Below are 24372 nucleotides of genomic sequence, written 5' to 3'. Positions count from 1 at the left end.
ATGATTTTTGCCCAAAAATTACAATCAAGATGATAATTTAATCTTGATAAACAAAATATATCAGTTAGTCATTGCTTATGAGGAATTGTTTTGTTAAATGTTGTACATGGCTTCTATGGCTCTCACTTTTATCTCTTATCAAATGTATCCAGATCAAAATAAGTTGCTGATGGTAATTTGATATGCAAATGAATTACCCCGAAAAGGTTCTTTTATTGTATATAAAGCTATAGTTACTGTGGCAGCCATGTGGACATCACATGGCAATGCTAACTTTTTGTTGTATTTGGTGAGGTTTGTTATATTCTGGTCTGATAGAGTTAAAGTTAGCTTAGAAGGGGAGGATGATTGAGGCAGAGTCAATGACTGTGGTTGGTTCTGGGGGAAAAAAATAGAAAAGAAACATTTGCAAGTCAATCACTGTGGCTTTTAAGGCATGACACTGGCAAACCACAACACTTAAAGTAGGATAATATTATTATTACTACTATTGTTCGCATATGTGTTCACATTATTGTCGTTATTGTATTTATTAAGATTTGTTGTTTGTTGTTGTAAGTTTTTAATTTAAATTGATTATTCACAATCTATCATATTTATCTAAATAAAAATGGATTTTTTACATAGGATTCTTCTCACAGCATTGTTAGCAGGTAAGTATAAAATATGTATATGTTTTACATTTAAGTTTAAAAAGAATACACTTTAACAGCAATGAGAAATCTCACTGTATTTTTTTCAAGGATTTGTACTTTTTCCATGGTGCACTTCTCATCAATATTACATCATCGATGAGTTCATGAACTGGACCGAGGCTCAAGATTACTGCAGAAAATACTACTATGATTTAGCAACATTTAACAACATGGAGGAACATGACCAAGTCGTTCAAACTCTGAAGAGCAGAGGTTACACTGATGGAGTTTGGATAGGAATGTATGATGATCGCTACAGCTGGAGATGGTCCAACGGTGAAAAAAAAATGACGTACATCAACTGGGCAGTAAGCGAACCAGACAGCTATAAATCAAAAGAGGCTTGTGGTATGTTATATTCCACAGGAGATTGGTTCGATCGGCCATGTGGAGAGCTCGTTCCTGTCTTGTGCTATGATGGTAATTGAATATGCTTTTCTAACTTGACTAACATAAATGTAACAAATAGAGTGTCTTAATAAACTATATGTCCACAGCCACAATGAATACAACTGTCTTAATCCAAGAGAAAAAAAACTGGAGTGATGCTTTAAACTACTGCAGACTGTATCACACTGATTTGGCTAAAATAGAAAACCAAGATGAGAACACAGAACTAAAGCAGCTGCTCAACATCAGTAATGTGGAAAAAGCTTTCATGGGTTTATACAGAGACACCTGGAAGTGGTCAGATCAGAGTAGCTCTGAATTCAGGGCCTGGTTGTTCCCTGATCCCAATAATTCTTGGGGAGAAGAATATTGTGCGCAACTGTATTTGCAATATTCCCAATGGGTTGATCTATCATGTTCGTTGAAATACAGATTTGTCTGCACTGGTAAGAAAAACTCTTTGTCTGCTGGTGTTTGTGTGATTCAAGAATAAAAGCAGTGCAGTGTTTACTTTTGCAAATGTCCTATCTGATTATTTAAATCCCTGTAGAAAAGAAGATTCAAATACTGAGAATAAACATACAGTCACCACTGAACCTTAACATCAGTGATTTTAACAGCACCATTTTACAGCAGGTCAGTATTAAAATGATACACAGGGTAATCATGTTATTTTTTATATGCTCTTTCTCTTTCATAATATCTGGTCTGTGTTAAGTAATGTAAATGTTGAATGACACATGAAAACATGTTTATGATGACTATAAGCTCCAGCGGTTGATGGATCTGTTTGTCTTCAGTTGCAGCAAAAGCTGAGGAAACTGGGACTGCTGAGGGAAACCAATCTAACATGGAGGACACAACCTGATGGCCAAATATTTCACACCCTGAACCCGACAAACACAAAAAAAACTAGCAATGTAAAACCGTAACATGAATATTTCTCAGACAAGTAGCTTAGAATGTGTAACAATAAATTGATAGGACTTGTATTTGGTGTAAATTAGCATAGTTTCTAACAAATATAGTTTTGTATTGTTGTCTTCAGTACATTGTTATGAAGTTCTACCTGCTTAAATTGAGTTTCATTCTATAGTGTCATGGTTTTAAGAATTATTTTCTGAAATATTTATATTTCTGTCTGAATAATATGTTTGACATGTATGGGACATTGTGTTATAGGCCTAACTGAGTCAACAAAGATGGTGGTGGCAAATAAAATGATTTGTGAAGTAACAGCATACTGTGGCCTGTTCATTTTCTGTTGTTTTACAGCACTTGTTCACACTAGATTTAACTTTCGCCATCATCTCTTGATACCTCTGTGAAAATCCTACATGTTTTACATAAATGACATGAGTAAATTCAAGAATTAACCACTGTAAATGTGATATAAACCATACAAATTATACCTCAATGCAACGTAAAATGTCATCAACCAAAGTAAAGATTTTAGCTGAGGTTAAGAAAAAGGTATCTGAAATTTACAGGGACTTTTGTATTGTATTTTCAATAATAATTTAGAAATTGCAAAACAACTGGAGCCGAAAAGATCCCACTGTTCTCATCATATAATCACTGGTGCCCCTTGGATAATATGAGGTAAATATCAAACCGAAAAGATGAAATACTCAAGGCACTTGTAAATCTTTACAAGAAAGGTAAAATTAATTTCTTCATTAACTGGTTTCTCTGGGGAAATAAAAAATGTGCTAAGAGTGCTATAACTTTCTATGATGTCAATTAGAATTTATAATATGTTTAATTTGTGTAGCCTCACAGCTTTAAATTGTGAAGAAACAAAAGACCAGGGCCCGGTTCCCCGATAACGCTCACTCTTAGCGTGCTAAGACGACCTCGAAAGATATATCTTACCAAAGTTGTTTATGTTCCTAAGTGTGTTCCCTAAAGTGTCTAGGAAACTTCTTAGCACACTGCCTCTTACGTCTGACGTTACAATTGCTCAGGAATCGATTTTCCACTTCACGCGAAGGTGCAAAACAGCGTTAAGAAAGACAACACGTTCTATGCAAATGAAACATTCCTCAAATTATTCCAGTAACATTTATTTTAACATAGTTTAAGTTATCAGTAAAATATAGACTATAAATTAAATTATGAAATGGTCAGTAATATGTTCAAACAATATGTTGTGCTGGTTAGATGAACCTGGGTATCCCTCGCTAATCATCCACTCTCCTTATCCCGTTGTGCCACTTGTGCCGCTTCTTGACATGGGTCTAACGACTTCTAAAAATTATGTAATACACTTTTATATTAATGGTAAGGTCCTTTACATTCAGAATTGATTGGCAAGCAGCTGAAGTTACTTCTGTTTAATGCGGTATTGATTGTCATTGGCTAATGTTTTCAATTAAAAGCAACCTATGAACAGAGAGAGAGAGAGTTAGATACAGAATATGGGCGGGAAGTAACGTATAAAATGGCACCTAGCTTAGATCATGGCCCTCTCCAACGACCTCGATGAAGCTCCCTGTAGCAATTGCAATTGTTTTTTAAAATAGCAATTGTTTTTTAAAAAAAACGTAGCGCTGCAAGCAGCTGGACTTCAGGGCTTAAAGCAAAATTCGGCCATGTTAGCCTGGCAAGCACAGGTCTGAGAAGGTCCAGCAGCTCCATAATGAGTTGTCTTGGGAAGCATTTTTTTTAATATAGCCACGTCAGGCAAAATGTCAAAAGGGCTTAAGTTTTGCCAAAAAAAAAAAAAAAAATTGACATGGGCTCCGTGGCTGGCGCCGTCTTTGATTCAATACAAGGACACGTTGGATCGCTGCCATAGTTGGTTGCTTACTGGACACCACCATGCTTACCCATTTATAGATAGATTATCCATTTAGAGCCAAATTGTTTGCAATATTTTCATTATCAAATGTGATTGACAATTCGCTTAAATGACATTATGAATAGCCTAGGCTAATTACCAACATATTAGTTCTAATACCAAATAAAGTCAACTTCATAAATAGCCCTGTATCCATTGCGAACATATTTTATTATTAGTCTTAAAATGTCAGTAACATAAAATCATTGTTGAGCCAAAACATTGTCAACATACCATAGTTTGACTTGTACTGCGCTGCACTGATTTCAAAAGACTGCTGCACAGTGTTGGTGGCTAGTGTATTGAGCTCAAACAATGCTAAGAGAGAGCTTACGAATGGTCCACACCAACCTTACGAAAGTGTGACTTACAGAAGATATACTTAGAGTACGAACGTGTCGGGAATCATGCCATAAGGTTAAAAGAGAGGTTAAGGAATAGGTTAAGAACTACTTAGCGATAAGAACATTTTGGGGAACCGGGCCCAGATTAGAAATACAGTTGCAAGCAGCAAATACAGGGCCAAGCACTACAGAAGCAAGCACCAGACCAACTGCAGAAATTAGTAATTGAAGCCATTTTCGTATTATTTTAGTCAAACCGGTAAAAAAAAAAAAAAATACATCATCTCGTCAGTCTGGTTTAGAGAGTCATCATTCTTGGTCTTCCCTCTTAAAGAAATAGTTCATACAAAAAAATAATTTTCTTGCCCTCATGTCATTGCAAACCTATAAGAACACAACACAAATGAATATATTTTTTATTTTCTCATAATTTTTAGTTAATCCAATGAGAGTCTAGATAATCTGTATTTTCAAGATTCATAAATACAGAGTCATTGTAGAAGTAAAATCCATTCTGATATTTATATATGAATAAATCTTAAATTATATGATAGCGAACATGTATGTTCAAAATAAGATATTGGTCTCCCAGACTAGCCATGGAGGACAAAAATTAAAACATTTTTATTTTTTGGTGAACCAACCCTTTGAAGAGCAGCCCTCCACGTATTAAAAATTTGTGAGGTATGTGAATGTCATTTGCTGATGATGTCAAAATATGTCACATACTGTGCTGATGAGTGTTCTACATGACTACATGACTACATCAGCTATGCTAAAGAGATCATGAAAATTGACAGTGATGCATGATCTGTGTTCATGTACTACAAAACAAACTGTTAGTGTATAAGTTGTAAAAAAAAAAAAAAGATTACATGTTTGTGCTTGTTCTATATATATATATATATATATATATTTTTTTTTTTTTCTTTTTCTTTTTCTTTTTCTTTTTCTTTTTCTTTTTCTTTTTCTTTTCTTTTTCTTTTTCTTTATTATTATACTTAGTAGAAAGTTATAAAGTCTTAGCAACTCCCACTGATCAACCAGCTGTCTTTGATGATTGCTTACTAATTGTGTAGAGACTTGACGCTTTTGTTGTTGTCCTTTTTCTCTATCAAATCTTTTAGTAATCATCATAAATTATATATCATTTGAAAGCTTAGAAAACCATTTAGAAATCGGATGTTGTGTTACCATGGAAATAAAGTGGTATAATGCCTCATATTTAAAAACTTACAGCAACCTAAATTTTTCCAAATTTGGAACATAACTTATTTAGACTTATAAGGCTTTAATTTTACACAAACAGAGTAAAACCTATTTATTATATATATAAAAAAACAAAGTTATTATAGAGGATTTTCTTTGCAATAGATGTAAACTCATATAAAAAGCATCTTCTGTTTGCATTTGTTCACACCGGTCATTTTCATCAGTTTCATCAATAAAAATGTATTTGCCACATCTTGAAAGATTCAGAACATGGTTTTTCAGTTTTAGTTGAATATCATGAAACTTGAGATTAAAAAGTTATTGAATTTGTGTTGTATTGGTAGTTGAGTTCTTCCCAGTGCAAGGATTAAAACTGCTTTTGATTTGATATGGAAATATGAGAGTCTCACGCGCAAATCTGCTTTTGCATATGGTGTGAAAAGTTCTTTACAGACACCATTCCCTGACCCATTGTAAAGAATTTGACTGCAATCCCTGGTAGTGCTGCATGGAACAAAAAGAAAAAAAAACATATATTTTTAGGTCAATACCAAATATACAGTAGCATTCCAATTAATCTCAATGACAGTTGCTGGTTGCTGCAGGCCCCATTCCCCAAACTGCCCTGAAATGTATTTTTCTTCAGAGTACAGACTGTACTACTAACTAACAATAACATAATTTAAATGGATTAAATCAAATTTACTTATGAGTTGTAAAACTTTTCAGTCTGCCATCTCATTTTGCAATGTAAATGTTGCACATGACTCTTGTATAATCATTTTAATGTCAAATCAAAAGGATCCTTAGAAAGGGAACAACCTTAGAGCAAAATCAAGGACTGTGGATGGTTCTAGACCAAAAGAGAGCATAATTTCAAGCAAATTATTATGTGTATTCACAGTATTCACATAATGAATGATAACTAATACATAATTCATTCGTGGTTGTGTATTTCTTCACTTGAAGTTGCCAGATTTTCTTTTATTATGAATTTTCTTCAGAATTCATCAGATTTGTCTAATAAAGTAATAAAGTGTGTACACAGGATGCTTCTCACAGCACTGTTAGTAGGTAAGTTTAAATGTTAATTTTATGTGCATTGAGAATTTGTTTGACCACAACTATTTCCCGTCCTATTTCCCGTGATTTGACATTTAGCAAAACAACACACTGTTTGTATCACTAATAAGCTTCTTATCACTAATAAACTTATAAAATACTGTGGGATCAGCTTACATTGGTTTAAACGAAGACACAGTTATCACAGTTATCTGCTGTGTAGGAGCGAGGAGAGGTAGAAGTTGCAGGAAAACCTTTAAAAATTAAAAACTTTAATAAACAAAACAAGGGGTAACACAGGACAGGCAGTTAATGTAAGGTTAAATGACCTGTATCTTTTATTATAAACAAGAGCACACCTGTTGAAGAGCATACAGACAAAAAGTTTTTATCTAGGTCATTTATTGAGGAAATCAAAGTCACTTGTGTTGATGGGGTCTTAATGTCCTTTTCTGCTCTAGCACTATAGCAGAGTTGATTATATATCATAGTGTTATATATTAACATATATATAAAATTCTACATCATTTGTGTATGTGTATTTATAAAAATAAAAAAAATTCGAGATTAAACATTTCCATTCCATTTTTAAATTATATACAATATAATGTATTTAATAAAAACATGTTTTCACATAAATTATAAAAATATTTAGCTACTATAGTTTTAGCTCCCTCTTGAGGATTGATACAGTCAGTGATTAAAATTTAACCAACGATGCTGATCACTTAAAGGCATAGTTCACCCAAATAGCAAAATGATGTCATTAATAACTTACCCTCATGTTGTTCCAAACCCGTAAGACCTCAGTTTATCTTCGGGACACAGTTTAAGATATTTTAGATTTAGTCCGAGAGCTCTCAGTCCCTCCATTGAAGCTGTGTTTACGGTCTACTGTCCATGTCCAGAAAGGTAAGAAAAACATCATCAAAATAGTCCATGTGACATCAGAGGGTAAGTTAGATTTTTTTGAAGGATCGGAAATACATTTTGGTTCAAAAATAGCAAAAACTATGACATTTTGTTCAGCATTGTCTTCTCTTCTGTGTCTGTTGTGAGAGAGAGTTCAAAACAAAGTAGTTTGTGATATCTGGTTCGCGAACGAATCATTCGATGTTACTGGATCTTTTTGAACCAGTTCACCAAATCAAACTGAATTGTTTTAAACGGTTTCGCAACTCCAATACGCATTAATCCACAAATGACTTAAGCTGTTAACTTTTTTAATGTGGCTGACACTCCCTCTGAGTTCAAACAAACCAATATCCCGGAGTAATTCTTTTACTCAAACAGTACACTGACTGAACTAATGTGAAGAGAGAACTGAAGATGTAACCGGGTAAGTTATTAATGACAAAATTTTGCTATATGGGTCAACTATCCCTTTAACTGAGAAAGATTAACAATTTAGCTTATTTCCAAACTATACAAACTCCTCTGTTATTTGCCAACTATTTACTGAAAATAAAATCAGGATATGATTAAGACGTCTAGTACAGTTTGGTTTTACTGTATCAGTTTATTAGTAATCATCACAATCCTTCAAATACAAAATTATCACATTATTTTTTTTATATACTTTAAATACATTTGTTTAATCCATATTATTTCAAATTAAAGTTTATTGACAACAAAGACAGAAACACATTAAAAAGGAACAAAGCTTTGGGCTTTCCTTTCTGTCCCCTCACAATGTGTACCATTGAGGTACAATGAAGCACAGTGTTCACACATGCACAGGGCAGATGCACAGCTCTGAAACTCTCTTTATTACCAGTTTCCTTTCCTAGGGGTTGCTATGGGGAACACCTCCTTGTGACCCGTGTCTGAAGCATACATTGAAAAAACACCAATGAGTTGGCCGGTGACAGCCCCTGACTTCACTACTGGCGCACCTATGGATTTGGATATATTGACTGTTCTGTTTGAAACATGCATCTGAAAGAAATGGTAAGAGTGATCTTTCTCTGTCTATTATGGTGACTACTAGCAAAGCGTTTAGACACTGTGTGCATCTGTGTCGGCGTCTTTGACATCCGATGACGCACACAATCTTTGCACAATCACACAATAATTTTTTTGGGTGAAGAGCACGCATGCGATGTCTTTGAAGGGGCAATCTGCATGCATTTCAATGAAAATGCTCTGCTCCCATTCGTCTCTCTTTTCGAGGAAAGAGGGGCAGCCATCTGCTTCCTGCGGTTCAGTACCCGACGCTGCTGAGGCAAGGAGGAGAATGAGCTCATGGGGATCACAGGTGGCTCTAATTGAAGAGTTTAGAGAGGGACTTTCCCTTTTGCACTTGTCGGCGAGATAGAGTCTCGGAAGGATGATGTTATATCTTTGACACTTTCCGATACTGAGGTGCAAATCGGATTAGACTTCCTCTACCCAGGAAGAGCAGGAGATGTCCAATGATGACGAGGAAAGAAGAGGCTGTGCCTTCTAAATCCTCCTGCCCTGCGTATGTAGAGCTGTTGGAGGTTATGGATCAACAGCAAAGTTGAACGTGCCATGGAAGTGCGCTAACAAGGTGATGCCGCAAGGTCAAGTGTTATCTTTCTGGCCATAGCCCCCCAGCTCAGGTGAGCCTTTCATTTCTGCCTGATCTCCATGCCAGAGATCGAAAAGGATTGCAAGAGGCCAATTTCTTCTTGCATCCATCAATTTCAGCATAAGAGTTATGCCAACATCGAGACGATGAGAGGATGCCCCCTGTAGAAGAGCTACCTTTCTGTGGGGAAGATGTCCTCTCTTAATCTCCATCCTTGCCATCTAAGCCATTTCAGGATACATCTCACTTAAAGAACAAGGCATACGCAGCAGCAGGTCAGGCTGTGGCTTCATTGCACATGATGGCAGTGCTTCAAGAATATCAGGCTGATCTGCTAAAAGACCTGGATAAAGGCGAGGGCCTTTCTCCTGATCAGGTAGCCGAGCTACACCGCACCACAGATTCCTCTCTCCATGCTACCAAGCAGGCCGCCTCCACCATGGACTGGTCTATGGTGGCCATGGTGATAACGTAGAGACATCTACGGGTACCTTCATTGAAACGGTAGTCGAAAATTTCAGGGAAGCGAAGGCGCACTCAGTTGCCTTCAGATCCTTCATTACACAAAAGGTCCAGGTCTGAGCCCTAACAAAATAATTCCCCTGTAAATCCCAGCTCTCCACCTGACTGAGGTTAGGTGGGAACTTCTTGCATAACAAGTCTCCTATGCTGGACCTATGATGTTTCGGTTGGTTCAATGTTCATAGTACCCACCTTACTGATGGTCTGGACTAAAGGGAGTTAAGGGTTACGCGCGCAGCTTCATTCCCTTTATTGAGATGGTTAGACCTTGGTTCCTTGGGCTCCACTCAGCCAGTTTGTCTTTATTTATACTCTTGAAGCATCATCCTATATGCTAAGGGCTTCACGCAGTTGCTTCGTGCCCTTTCTTGAGTTGGTAAAAGCCCCGTTCATCTTGGGTGCCACTCCACCTATGTATCCTTGGATACCTATGTAAACAGGGTGTTGCTACTAGGGATCTGTTGAGACTGTTGATCCTTGAGCAAGTTTATGCAAGAGCAAGCGGTAACCCCTGTGTGACAGGCAAGACTTAGTATAAAATGCTTGGTTCTTTGCCGTATCCCTTTAAAGAAAACTTTCTTGATTCAAACCCTTCAGCAATACCCCGGGCCGAAGGCCTCACAAGTAAGTTAGGCATGTAGCCTAGGCCTTTGGTTGTAAGGGATAATGTCACGGACAGCTATCCCCAGGGGCAACTCCTATGGAAATGGTAGAGTTGGTACTTAGTGTTGGTACTCCCCTCAGCATGGCAGCGTGGGTATACTGTTCCCCATAGCAACATCCTAGAGGAGGCAGTTCAAAGTTCCCTTGAAAGGTAACATCTCAGGTTACGAATGTAAACATGGTATACTTCAGACACGGGTCACGATGAGGTGTTCCCCATTCTCTCTTGTTTTCATGCATGTTATTTACAGGTTCTGTCCTCTGGCTTTCCTCAGTAGCTGCTCTGGTGACCTGTTAAAATGGCGCTTTGCAAAACAATGTCTATAGCAGAAGATGTCATTAAGACCCCATCAACAAGAGTGACTTTGATTTCCTCAATAAATTACCTAAATAAAAATGTTGTGTCTGTATGATCTTCAACCATTGCACTTTGGTTTATAATAATAATAAAAAAAACTGTATAGGTGCAGATTTAACCTTACTTTAACTGCCTGCCCTGTGTAACCCCTTGGTTTGTTTGTTATGTCCCAGATGTAAGGGGTCTAAGGTAAGGGGATAACAGAGAAAAGTAATCATAAATTTGGCTGGGTTGAGTGAGAACCAGTCCCCTGCTCAACACAACAAACACGTTAAGATTTCCAATATGACAAAGTAAAATAGGAAGCAAAAATAGACTTCAGTAGGGGGAAATGCCCAAACAACAAACCAGACAACCCTCTAACTAAAATAGAAGTAAAAAAAAAAAAAAAAAGTTTTGTCTAAACTGACAAAACAAAAGAAAATGAAAAACAGAAAAGTCCACTCACTAAGCAAAAACAAGAGAAAAAGATTCACAGAAACATAATGGCACCCACCTCCCCATGGCCTCCAAATAAAGAGAGACGTAGCGCAACAACAATGCAAATTATTTATATAGATGGCTATAATGAGCCATTACTTGAGTAAGTTCCTCTTCAGGAACTCGAGCTGCATCAATGTGCTTTGGGGAACGCGCCCAGCGTGCGCGACTCTGAATGTCATGTGAAATCAGTCCAATGGAAGAGCGTGACGTCACCGGCGGGGTGACGTAAGCGACCAGGAAGCTATAAAATCACGTGCCACGCAGCTTGCGTCAGCTTCGCGTCTTTCAGCAAGCGCTCTGTGTGTGAATGTCAAACTGTTTGTCTTGTGAGTCTTATTTACTGTTGTCTGTCCAGTTCAGAGCTCCTAGACATGCCAAAAAGCAAGGCGAAAGTTAAACACTCTGATGGCGATTCCAAATCGCGTTATAGGTTGTGTGTTCCTCCCTGCCCGAGATATATAACGGGTGGGGTTTGCCTGTGGGTGGTTTGCCTGGGTTCGAAGCACGCTGAGTCGGCTCTCGAGGGACTGCTCGCACTGTGAGCGTATGTCGGTGTGGCTGCTTCGTTCCCGGAGTGCCCTCTTCGATGAGGGGGCCTTCGCCAGCATTCCCAGTGGTGATGGTCCCGCTTCTGCTGAAGCAGAGCGGCGGCTGCACTCGTGGGGTTCGCGAGTTCACGGGCCAGTCCCTATCTCCTTCCACTTCTGCCAGATCCGGCACCCAATCCCTAGAGTCGGAAGCATGCTCAGTGGTTCCTTCCACTCAGGGAGAGGGATCGACACTCTGCCTCTCTTCCTCCGAGGAGGTTGATGTGAAGTCGATCGACAGGGATTCGCCACCCCACTCGCCGCAGTATGAGGTGCTCTTGGAGGTGGTTACTCGCACGGTGGCCAAATTAAGCATCGATTGGCCCGCCAAGAAAACAGCTGAACCGCAGAGAAGCAAGCATGACGAACGCTTCCTGTGCGCGAGTCAGTCACCTCCCAGCCGGGGCCTGCCATTTTTTCCCGACCTGCATGAAGAGATTGCCAGGTCGTGGAAACGTCCATTTTCGGCCCGCCTCTACATCCCCTCGTCAGACTACTATAGAAATGTAGTGGGGATGGGAGAGCACGGTTATAGAGCGATCTGTCCCCTGGCGCGGCATCGTCTCTAAAGGCCCCGGCATTGCCCTCAAAGCCTTCCACAACACAGGAAGTTTCTGAGGTTCGCTTTCTGGGGCGAAGCTTACCAATATCGAGTACTGGCACATGGCCAGGCTTTTATAGCTTTCTGGTCGCTTACGTCACCCCGTCGCCTGTGACGTCACGCTCTTCCATTGGACTGATTTCACACGATATTCAGAGTCGCGCACGCTGGGCGGTTCCCCAAAGTGCATTGACACAGCGTCTCGTTCCCTCAAGGAACTAGGGTTACATACGTAACCTAGAGACGTTTTACACAGTGTCAATCTCTGACAAAACTCCATGAGCAACACTCTTGAAGTCAAACTTCAGTGTGGTAGGCATGTTGAACAGCTTTTGAGCTTGCTGCCTCTGCGAAGTAACGAGCGGCAGTGGTCACCTTTCTCTCCTCTGCACCTGGTCGAGCAGCAGTAACATTTGCCCTGTGTCTAAATGTTCATACTATCCATCCTAAATAGTATGTGAGATTAGAATAAATGTGTCCCAAAGCATAGTATGTTGAAAAGAGCATGCCAAAAGTCCCGGATGGTTTACTATTTCAGGTCGATTTTTTAAGTATGGATCCATGCACACTTTAATGGCTAAAATTGCCCACAAACCATTGCACTTTGGCAAAGGATTCGGTCCAGAACTACAAACATGAATAAAATGACAAATGTGGTGGATGGCAATCGACGGTTAGGTAGAACGGTGTACTAAAAAGAGGTTTGAGTTACTAATAATCAATGTTTAACCTTATCCGTGTTATATTTGATCTGCAACAGTAATGTGAACTTTTATAAACATCCATTCGGTTGTTAACTTTTAAATGCATTATTATGCATAAAATATGAGCAGAGTTCTCCACATGAAAGACCCACAACTGGCAGATCAACGATCTACTTCATTTCTCTCCAGAACAGTAGGAAGTTAAATTAAATTAAATTAAATGTGGAGGATGTTAACTGTGACAAGATGATTGAAAGGCCAGTTTACAGTGACAGGGTGCATGTAACAGGTGTGACAGAGCTGTCCTTTAAAGATGCAATTGTGTGACCTGATAGTATGTCCCAAAGCTTGCCTACTCTTCAATACACACTCAAAAAAGTGTTCTTTTTCTGCACCAAAAGAGTATATACTTTAAGGATGTAGTATTGGCACACTGAGACGCTGGGATGGAGAAATAGCAAAAAAGAGAGAAAGAGCACACAGCAGCACATAACAACCAACAATATCATAAATAAACATGGAATGTAACAGTGTACAACTATGTATTAAAGACTCCTCCTTCTCCTTCAGAGCAGATAACCGTGACACAGATGTCTTTGTTTAAACCAATGTAAGCTGATCCCAAAGTATTTATTAGTTTATTAGTGATAAGAAGCTTATTAAACAGTGTGTTGTTTTGCTACATGTGAAATCGGATTAGAGGACGGGAAATAGTTGTTGTGGTCAAACTAATTCTCTATACACGTTAACTCACATTTAAACTTACAGTGCTGTGAGAAGCATGTACAAACTTTATTACTTTGTTTATTAGACAAATATGGTGGATTATGAAGAATATCTGACAACTTTAAGTGAATAAATACACAACCACAAATGCATTATTGAAAATACTGTGAATACACATAATAATTTGCTTGACACTTTGCTCTCTTTTGGTCTAGAACCATCCACAGTCCTTGATTTTGCCTTAAAGCTGTTCCCTTTCTAAGGATCCTTTTGATTTGAAATTAAAATGATTATACAAGTGTCATGTGCAACATTTACATTGCAAAATGAAATGGCAGACAGAAAAGTTTTACTCTAAAATTAACTCACAAGTAAATTTGATTTAATCCATTTAAATTATGTTATTGTTAGTTAGTAGTACAATAAATACTTTCTGTACTCTGGAGAAAAAATACATTTCAGGGCAGTTTGGGGAATGGGGCCTGCAGCAACCAGCAACTGTCATTGAGATTAATTGGAATGCTACTGTATATTTGTTATTGACCTAAAAAAATATATTTCTTTTTCAGTTCAATACAAATAAAGCAGCACTACCAGGGATTGCAGGCAAATTCTTCAGAATGGGTCAGGGAATGGTGTCTGTAAAGAACTTTTGTCGCCATATGCAAAAGCAGTTGTGTGCAAGAGACTCAGATTTCCTTATCAAAGCAGTTTTAATCCTTGCACTGGGAACAACTCAACTACAAATCCAAAACAAATTCACTCATTTTTAAGATCAGGTTTAATGATATTCAACTAAAACAAAAATAAAACAAAAACATGTTCTGAATCTTTGAGGATGTTGAAAATACATTTTGTCTGAATAGTAAAAACAGTAATTTTGTTTACTGATGAAAATGACTTCAGTATGAACAAATGCAAACACACTGACCTCAAGTAAGCTATGAGGAAAAAAATGAACCTAATAGTGACTGTCCCTTTTCACGTACCACAACATGTTAAACCCCCAAATGTCCTTCCTTAACCAAAAATATATTTTTATGTGCTGCTGATAGACAATAATGAAGAAAACTTCTCTGAAATCTGTACATAGATTTGTGGCATTCATCATTTTGTTATTTGGTTCGCACACTTTAAAATTTAATATTAAAAACGTGGACAAAGTATTTTGGGTGTGTCACATTTGCCCCAGTGTTGAGAGGAAGTGAGGAACATAAAATTAATCACAATGGCGATTTTAATTAAATCCCAGGAACCAAGAAATCACACATAACTGAGGAAATTTATATTCACAATACAGACTCAAACCAGGAAAATATTAAATACACAGGACTAGAGGGACACAATGAGGAACACCTGAAATCAATGACATAATAAACATTGGAAACATCTAGGACAAATTAACCAAATCAGGGAACAGGAAAAGGAAGACAGAAATAGGACATAAACATCACATGGAGCACATGGGGGAAGAAAACACACAGACAAGGAACAGAGTCTTACAGGGTTCTCCAAAGATTCTTTCAGTTTTGTTTGTTCTCAGTTTAGTGACAGAAACATGATTATATATATATATATATATATATATATATATATATATATATATATATATATATATATATATATATATATAAATTCATTAAAAATAATAATAACAAGGAAAAATATATATAAAGCTACTAATATTATACATGTATATTCTGCATGCACATTACTATATAAAAACAGATATATCCAACACAAAATGCTAATCATTACAAGGCTTAATCTCCTTAAATGTATAAATTCAGAAAGTTTCTAATTGTAAAAGCTGCTTAAGTCTATTTTCCACTCTTATTAAAAGTGGTATATATTATATTTCAATCATCTTTTGCCCTCAGGCACCACTGAACTCTGAACTCCCTTCCCTCTTTTGCCCCCCCCCCCATTTCAGTATAATTGAAAGCCATTATTTTAATATTTAATAGGCTCTGAAGTATATAACGACTTTTAATTTAAGTGATCTTAAAACAATCTTCACATTAACTATATTATATATATACATAACTTATACAGAATAATCTTTATTCAAGCTATTAAAGTTAATCAGGTGCTAGAACAGTCCAATGATTTCTCTTTTTCTTTTGTTCTTTGATCTTTGTTTTACATCAATGACAGACTTAAATAGGTTTCACTTTAAAATCAGCAATGTCTCTTTAAAACCTGATGCACATGACGTGGATCTAACACATATCCAATTTTCTCCCAACTCTTTACGATCATTTAAGACTTTAAAACTGATTTAAGAGCAAGTTTACAAGATAACTCGCCTAAACGGTGTATTTAGGTATAACTATTAGTGTTTTGATCTGTTGAAGTGCTACTGGTGCGCTGTATGAAGCGACTCAGCCTATGCATCCAGCCGAACGCAAATTCTTTTGACGCTCTAGCGGTTAATAAACACAACTGCTTGCGTCTTGCGGAAGAACATCGTAGCCGGAACTACTTCTCTCTGTTTATGTCTATGAAGAATCACAAAGGTACTGGGTTACTCCGCCGCTGTACCCCCGAAGCAATCTAAAATAGTCCGAATATAAACACTTATTATAGGTGCACCCTAGTGATTCAGGACAAGCCAAAAACACGGTTTGGAAAATGGATTCATGGTGTGCTCGCTTATTATATACTTTTTTCTACATTTTGAACACAAACAAAGTTACGGACCGCAGCTCTGATTGGTTGTTTCTTACCTGGAGCAGATGACTTTCTGCAAATCGCAATAGGACCACTGGGAGGAGCCAGAGGAGCTTTATTTTTTTTCACAGATTATCTGTCTCATATTCTACTGTCAGGACATAATGACAGGTTTAACAAATATGTAAAAATATGTATATTTTTACAAAAGTTACCTACTGCAGCTTTAAACTATACAGGTGCATCTCAGTGAATTAGAATGACATGGAAAAGTTCATTTATTTCAGTAATTCAACTCAAATTGTGAAACTCGTGTATTAAATAAATCCAATGCACATATACTTAAGTAGTTTAAGTCTTTGGTTCTTTTAATTGTGAATATTGTTTATATCATATTTATAGTGGTTCATTTGTGAATTGGATAAAATCCATGTATATATGTAAAACATATATGATTTTCACAGAGATGTCATGAGATGATGGTAAAAAATAAAATCCAATGTCCTATAAAACAACAGAAAATGAACAGGCCACAGTATGCTTTTACTTCACAAATCATTTTATTTGCCACCACCATCTTTGTTGACTCAGTTAGGCCTATAACACAATGTCCCATACATGTCAAACATATTATTCAGACAGAAATATAAATATTTCAGAAAATAATTCTTAAAACCATGACACTATAGGAAGAAACTCAATTTAAGCAGGTAGAACTTCATAACAATGTACTGAAGACAACAATACAAAACTATATTTGTTAGAAACTATGCTAATTTACACCAAATACAAGTCCTACCAATTTATCATAACACAATCGAAGCTACTTGTCTGAGAAATATTAATGTTATGGTTTTACATTGCTAGTTTTTTTGTGTTTGCCGGGTTCAGGGTGTGAAATATTTGGCCATCAGGTTGTGTCCTCCACGTTAGATTGGTTTCCCTCAGCAGTCCCAGTTTCCTCAGCTTTTGCTGCAACTGAAGACAAACAGATCCATCAACCGCTGGAGCTTATAGTCATCATAAACATGTTTTCATGTGTCATTCAAACATTTACACAACACAGACCAGATATTATGAAAGACGAAGAGAATATAAAAATAACATATGATTACCCTGTGTATCATACTGTATGTTTATTCTCAGTATTTGAATCTTCTTTTCTACAGGGATTTAAAATCAGTGTGATACAGTCTGCAGTAGTTTAAAGCATCACTCCAGTTTTTTTTCTCTTGGATTAAGACAGTTTTTTTCATTGTGGCTGTGGACATATAGTTTATTAAGACACTCTATTTGTTACATTTATGTTAGTCAAGTTAGAAAAGCATATTCAGTTACCATTATAGCACAAGACAGGAGCGGGCTCTCCACATTGCACTCCACATCAGACCAATCTCCTGTGGAATATATAATAGCACCAGCTTCTTTTGATTGATAGCGGTCTAGTTCATTTTGTACCCAGTTGATGTATGTCAAAACATTTTCACCATTGGACCATCTCCAGCTGTAGCGATCATCATACAATCCTATCCAAACTCCATCAGTGTAACCTTTGCTCTTCAGAGTTTGAACGACTTGGTCATGTTCCTCCATGTAGTAAAATGTTGCTAAATCATTCTGCAGTAATCTTGAGCCTCAGTCCAGTTCATGAACTCATCGATGATGTAATATTGATGATAAGTATTTTTCCATGCTTTTTCCACCATGGAAAAAGTACAAATCCTTGAAAAAAATACAGTGAGATTTCTCATTGCTGTTAAAGTGTTTTCTTTTTTTTTACTTAGATGTAAAAAATACACATATATTATACTTACCTGTTAACAATGTTGTGAGAAGCATCCTATGTACAAAATCCATTTTTATTTAGATAAATATGATAGATTGTGAATTATATATTTAAATTAAAAAACATACAACAACAAAAATAAAATCGTAATAAATACAATAACGACAATAATGTGAACACATATGCCTAACAATAGTAGTAATAATAATATTATCCTACTTTAAGTGTTGTGGTTTGCCAGTGTCATGCTTTAATAACCACATTGATTGACTTGCAAATGTTTATTTTCTAATTTTTCCCCCAGAACCAACCACAGTCATTGACTCTGCCTCAATGATCCTACCCTTCTAAGCTAACTTTAACTCTATCAGACCAGAATATTACAAACCCCACTAAAAAGTTAGAATTTGGTCATGTGACCTCCACATGGCAGCCACTGTAACTATACCTTTATATACAATAAAAGAGCCTTTTCAGGGTAATTCATTTGCACATCAAATTACCATCAGCAACTTATTTTGATCTGGATACATATTTGTATCCTATTTTGATCTGATTAGACATAAAAGTTAGAGCCATGTTAGATCCATGTACAAAATTTACTTAGCAAAAGGAGTTGATTTGAATGAATTTTAATAAATCCAGTTAACCTTAGTAGAATAGTTAAATAATAGTAATTCTGGGGCAGTTTTGTGTGAGACTTGCACCAGTTAAAAAGCTACTTTACATTTGCTAATGATATAAAATATTTTATTTTATTTTATTTTATTGAAAAGCTGAATTAAATAAAATAAATAAGACATTCATAGATTTCCTTATCAAATCAATGGCAAATCAGTTTAATTTACTTATGCAGGGAATAATGCCTGCATGGTTAAGATTACCTAGTGTGAGCACACCCTAATTATTCTCCCACATACCGCACACAAAAGTCTTTACCCGACCATCAAGTGTTGTGCCACACTAGTTTACAGTTGACAAAGTGATTAAGGAAAGATGTCTATTACTGCCTTATGTAGATTTTTTATGCTGCTTTCTTAAATGCCAATAGCAGTGTGTGGTTATCATGTAATTCAGTGTTTAAATGTACATTATTATGTCTTAATTGTACACATTAAAACATGAGAAAAAAATACAATTGTGGGTTTACAATAACTTACCATTGAATTCAGCACCATGGAGAGGGGCAACATTTTGCTTATGAGGAAAAAAATATTTCAGTCCAAACTGATTACCATCAATAGATAAAAACTGTGGTAATAATTCTTAATGATTCTGATATTACAAACAATGGAAAAGTGACCCAAACATAGAAAATTATTTAGTAGATGTAGTATGTATGTACTTGAATGTATTATGTATGCCCCATTATGCAAATATTTTGAAATGTACTACTAGTCACTTCCAGATGATGGCAGTCAGATAACAGTAATGTACCATAAAATAGTTTCCATTTGTGAAACTATACAACGCTTCTTCAAATGTTTGTTTTCTTTCTTCTTCCCCTTATAGACTACTCTGAGGTTTTGGTATCATCATACCATGCACTTGTCCTACAATGTAACAATCAATTCATATTATAGCTAATATATCATATAACAATGTAAAAAAGTTATTGAGATTTTTGCATGACATCCCCCTAAACATCTCTCTAAATTTTATTCAACTGGCCTGCGGGCAAGATTAGATGGCTACTAGTTGCAGCTGTTTACATACCATACTTAGCAGCTTACTTCAGGAAACCAGCGGTAATTTGTGCATGCAGAGAAACAATGCAGTAACATAATACTCTTTCTTTTTCTTCATGAAGTACAAAATATTACATCATTCAGTCATTCTTTTCCCAATCATCTTCATGTCATTATTGAATACTATGTTAATCATTATTCTAAAAGGTGAACATAACTGCAATGTTGCTAGTGTGGATCAGGTTGTAACTGTAAAAGAGGGAGGCAATGTATTGTTACCTTGTCTTATTTTAGATGTTCAGTAACACTGAGCACTATTATATAAACAGGTTCTTGAGGAGAAACCTGTCCCAATAGTGTCATCATATCACCACTCTTAACCAAATTAATTTTCTCCTGACTTTGAAGCAAATCATTTTCATGAAGTGCGAAAAGATGATAACTTTAATTTAACCATCCTGAGGACCTTCAAATCTGATTCAGGCACATATTTCTGTGGCACTGTCTATGCTAATATTATTTCCTTCAGCACCGGAAGTGTTTTGCTGGTTAAAGGTGAGGGTTCTGATATTTAAACTTAAAGGATGGACGATTTATTGTCAGTGTTAATTATTATTATTATTTTATTTTTTCATTATAGATGCAGAAATCAAACCTGTTGTTATTCAACAGCCTGTGCTTGGTGTTGTGAAGCCAGGAAGCAATATGACTCTGCAGTGCACAGTAGAGGCAAAGATGTGTCAGATAGGAGTAAAATTAGTCTACTGGTACAGACGAAGTTCAGACACAATTAATCCAGGAATGGTTTATACTCATGGAGACATGAAAAAAATGAGTGTGGGAAGAACTCTGTACCTTCTTTCCTACACAGAGCTGTCTGTATAACCTCACCAAATGAATGTTGGTCTCTCTGATGCTGTGGTCACTTGTGATGAACTTTTATTTGGATTTGATTTAATTTGACAAAATATTTGTTGAACCCACACTCAAAATTCATAAACTTGCATCATTTTTTATGTTTTTCAGATGAATTTAATAGTGAGGGGATGCAGTATTTTATTTTAATTGTCCTTGCAGTACTGTGTACAGTTAGTTTTACAGTCAATATTTTACTCTGTATAACACTGAGAAAAAAAGGTAAGAACCAGTTTCTTTTTCATTTTTGCAATTTTTCAGTTTAAGCATTATTATTATTATCATTTTAATTCTAACAGATAGATCGGCTCAACAAATCCAGATAACTAATGACGATACAGTGTGATTTCTAATGACCCCAAAGACATTGATTAACAGGCTCAGGTGTGTTTGATCAGGGTTGGAGCTAAACTATTAGTATAATTTTCAATAAAAACCTTTTTTTACGTTCACTATTTTGACCGGTGGGATTAAATGGGGTAATAGAGTGCATAATTTTTTTAAATTATTCTTATTTTTATTCTAGTACTGCAACACTGATGCTGTCCTGAACCCTTCCAAGAGGTCAGAGAACCCTTCAAAGAGGTCAGAGAAAAAGGACCTTAGAGGAGATGAGATTTGAAACTTATTGCTGCTGACTGTCAAAACTTACCATAATATTCCATATTAAGATAAAGATCAAATCTGCCTATGCACGTCTGTGCTTATTTTGCAATGTGTTATATGTGTTAAGATAAACACTTCTGGGAGACGACGTGCAAAATTCTATAAAAATAATAACCACATCCTGCAAGTGTGAAAGTACTGTGTTCATCACTTGTACAGAGACAATACACCTTTTAACTTTGGCTAATTAGATTTAGGTCAAACTTCTAATTTGGTCAACACAATATAGTTACTTCCTCTATGACAGAGCATGCTGTGTTGAATAGTGAATCCCACAATACAATGCACTCGATTTGACCTTCCATTTTTAGTTTCAGGAATATGGTACAAATATCAAATATAATATTTAAACATATTTCTTTACTCAATACTTGATCAGACAAATAATTCAACAGAATGTGTTTTGAGTGAAACAGAATATTCAATGTGGGAAAAAATCAGGATGGGACTTGATTTCACAATTCGTGAAAAGTGATAGAAAAAGTGGGAGAAACATGTTGGTTTTAGTTTCAGGGAAAGGCTTGAAAAATAAATGAGATTGTTAATGCTGCAAAAAGGAAAGGTTAAATGATAATTTTCTTTAAAGTTCTGTGCACTGAGAAATCTTGCAATAAAAAATTGTCCATTTTGATTCATATTGACTACATGGTTTAACAAAATTTTAAACTGTTTTAATTTTCCAAGATGACAACTGGACAACATTTTCCTAAACATACAATACATGAGGTCATGTGACAACAATGTGACATACAACTATTATAAACTACCAGATGATGGCAGTGAGGAATCACAAACAGACAGAGACATTTAAAGTCTCTCTAAAGCTAGATTAAAGTGATTATTACATTTTGAATATAACAAAAACACATTTATTTGCTACGGGAGGCCTTTGTTCACCCACAGGAGTCATGTTTACTTAAAATAGATGACCTTTTTATTAAACTGCTCAATGATCAATGGAGCACAACACCCACTGAGTTGCATCCAACAGCTTGAAAGATCAAAGACGATTTTTAAAAGAACTAATATTTTGCCAAGGGCAATGGGCACCAGGTGTGTGTGTATGTGTGTGTGTGTGTGTGTGTGTGTGTGAGAGAGAGTGGGTCAAACAGGTGTGCGGAGTGAAGGTAAAGTGTCCAGGAGCAAGGGAGAAACACAGGTGGAGCAACTAAACAGTAATGAGGTAACAAGGTGGGTGGGGTCAGAAAAAGACAGGAGAGAGCACATGCCACCAAACAAACACAACACGCACAGAAGACAGTGACAGAAAGACAGAAGGCTGTGACAGTATAAACTATTAATGTCCTTTTGAAGCATTAAAAATGATCTGATATTTTATTTTTATTTTATTTTATTTTCATGCTACAGATGATATAGTCTCAAGTGCAACGGTTAAAAGTATTTTGATAAAGCTGGTGTTGACGATGTATCACTTAATGTATATTTTTGTATTTTAGTGCCACAGGACCTCTGATTTGAATTATGTTGCCTTAAAATTCAAAAACCAAAGCAAAAACAGCAGCGAGAGGAGAGGCAAAGACATAAATAATACTCTGGATTGAAATAAATAAATAGCAATTTTAGTAGTTTAATACTGTATATGCATATAGTTGCTAAAATTTTTGCTAACCAGAGCCACTTTGAATACCATGTGATAAATCATAATTCTTATGTTCTGAATAAATATGAAACTCAAATGTTTACAGTCAATCTTTTTATTCTGTAAACAACCAGAGACATCTATGTCATGCTTGATGTGCTTTAGTGTTGGTGTAATGTATGTGAATAAACTGTAATTTGAGCAATATGGCATGTTTGTCTTATTTTTTCTTTCTTTCATAAAAACAGAAATAGACCCCCATGCTCTGTGTATTTTATTTTCAGACACCATTGCAACATGATAAGTTATAAAACATATTTTTTGTTGTTGCTGGATTTAATTTATTTTATAATGTGAATGGTGCAAGGATCTGATTAAAGTTCGATAAGATCGATACCACACACCTCAAGGTCATGCCACAGATAGTCATGCCCAGTTTACACACCTGTTCTGTGGTAAGATTTTAATCAGTTGCTCAAAATATGCAAAAGAGTTTTAGACAGTCTTCTTCCATTCAATGTGCATAAGACTGTTTGCAGTAACCTTTGGTCTATTTAACTCCTACTAAGCCTATTCTCTCCCTCCTTACTCAGATACAGAATACAGATACAGAAGAAAACATGACTCCCACCAGGAAAATCTCTTCATTTAATTTCAAGACCAGAAGAAAAGTTCGAAAAATTTAAGGAAATCTGGTCAGGTTAAACATGTGAGTCAAACTAAAAGAGGGGCTGAGTGAGAGAATGACATCATATCCTGCTGAGTGAGTAACATGATGAAACTGTTTAGTGTAGAGTAGAAACTGCTGAGGTGAACATCAGCGGATCAGCATTGAATCTTGTACTGTATGCTTACAACTTTGATCAAAATATATCATTTGATTGATCCAGAATCCTTCTGGCCTAAACAGAATAAATCTTGAGGACATTATTTATTTTATTTAGGGTAGAATTATTTTATATAATTGCTTATTTGTATTTCTTTTTACACATATTGTATTACTGTGTGTTGAATTTGGGTTTGTTCTTATTTTTGTGCTAGAAGTAAATAGAGCAACTGCTGCTGTAATGTTATTTTGAATTGTCCATGTGAAATAAAACCACACACATACATGTATGCACATTACAATTATAGTATGTTACAAATAAAATAAAACAAATAAATATAAATAGATGAATACATATATAAATTATACAAATAAAACACCTTAAAAATAAACAAAGTAAAAATGGATCAACACCTTTGGTCTCAGTGTGAGCATGAACATGCATCAAGTAGTTTCCACCCACAACACAAGACCC

General features: G+C 36.1%; 1 pseudogene; it reads left to right on the top strand.

Moving 5' to 3' along the window:
* Positions 1-11671: 11671 nt before the first annotated feature.
* Positions 11672-21427, top strand: LOC113105361 (uncharacterized; annotated as a pseudogene).
* Positions 21428-24372: the final 2945 nt, after the last annotated feature.

Source organism: Carassius auratus, chromosome 7 (genome assembly GCF_003368295.1).
Source record: "Carassius auratus strain Wakin chromosome 7, ASM336829v1, whole genome shotgun sequence".
NCBI classification, from domain to species: Eukaryota; Metazoa; Chordata; class Actinopteri; order Cypriniformes; family Cyprinidae; genus Carassius; species Carassius auratus.
This window is presented reverse-complemented; position numbering and strand designations above follow the sequence as displayed.